At 31.4% G+C, this 1,053-nt stretch overlaps 1 protein-coding gene across 1 annotated transcript in view; it reads left to right on the forward strand.

Annotated features, from left to right (window-relative positions):
• LOC107748500 (zinc finger ZZ-type and EF-hand domain-containing protein 1-like) overlaps window positions 1-1,053 on the forward strand; it is a 47,179-nt gene that overhangs the window by 36,656 nt on the left and 9,470 nt on the right. The window lies entirely within an intron of this gene.

The following is a 1,053-nucleotide window of genomic DNA, read 5'->3' on the forward strand; positions in this document are numbered from 1 at the left end:
ATGCAGGCTAACGCAGTTATTAATGCAGTCTAACGCAGTTATTAGAGAGAGAGAGCGAAAGAAAGCGAGGGGTAGAGAGATTAAGCGCGTGTGAATATATGCGTCTGTGCGTCTCTCAGCAGTGTTCAGCAGCAGCGTCTACTAATAGCGAATCTTTAAGTTGAACTGCTTCAAGAACCTCGCTGCTGAGAAATGCGAAACTATTTTATAGATAAATTTGCGGGGCAGCCGCAGCTCTGACAACAAGTTTCTGTCCGCGTCTCCGAGTGTGTGCGCGAGTGCGTGTCTGTACTGTATGTGCGTCTGTGAGAGAGAATGGGAGAAAGAAAGCGTGATTTCCGTACATAAAAAAGGTTGAAGACATGGAGATAGTTTGTCATTTTTACCCTATTGTTTGTTATATTTATTTGCTCATGTCTTCTGGGGTTTTTGGTTCTTTTACTGTTGTAGATATCCCATAGTATAACAAAAAATATTATATATCTCTTCATTGTGTTTGGGCCCCCCTGGACGAGCAAGCATAGGCACGTGCCTAGAATGCCTATGCGTAAATCCGAGTATTTGTGTAAATATATGAAAAATAAAATACTACATTTAGGCATCTCAACATTATATTGTACAGTATAAAATGCTAAAAACTTAAAACTATTAAAAATCATTTTCAGTAATAGAAATAAAGCCAAAATGAAATAAGTTTAAAAAGTAGAAAGTACTAAAATTACTGTAAAACTAAAATAAAAATGCATTACAGTTAAATAGAAATGGTGTTATTTTAATATCATTGATATATTTTAGTTTTTGTTAATATTTAAAATTAGAATTTTGTATTTTCTGTTTTTATTTTAATTTTAGTAAAAAAAAAAAATTGGTTTTGTCATTTTGATTAGGTTTGTTTTAATATGTATACAGTTTTAATTAGGTTTTAGACCTAGAGAAAACTCGAGAAATGTTGCCTTGAAAATTTGCTGAAATAAGTTTTTATTATATGTTATTTCAGTGTTAATTTCAAGTAATTGTTTTTTTTATATATATATATATATATATATATATATA

The sequence above is a fragment of the Sinocyclocheilus rhinocerous genome, unplaced genomic scaffold (assembly GCF_001515625.1).
Source record: "Sinocyclocheilus rhinocerous isolate Xijiao unplaced genomic scaffold, SAMN03320098_v1.1 scaffold230, whole genome shotgun sequence".
NCBI lineage: Eukaryota > Metazoa > Chordata > Actinopteri > Cypriniformes > Cyprinidae > Sinocyclocheilus > Sinocyclocheilus rhinocerous.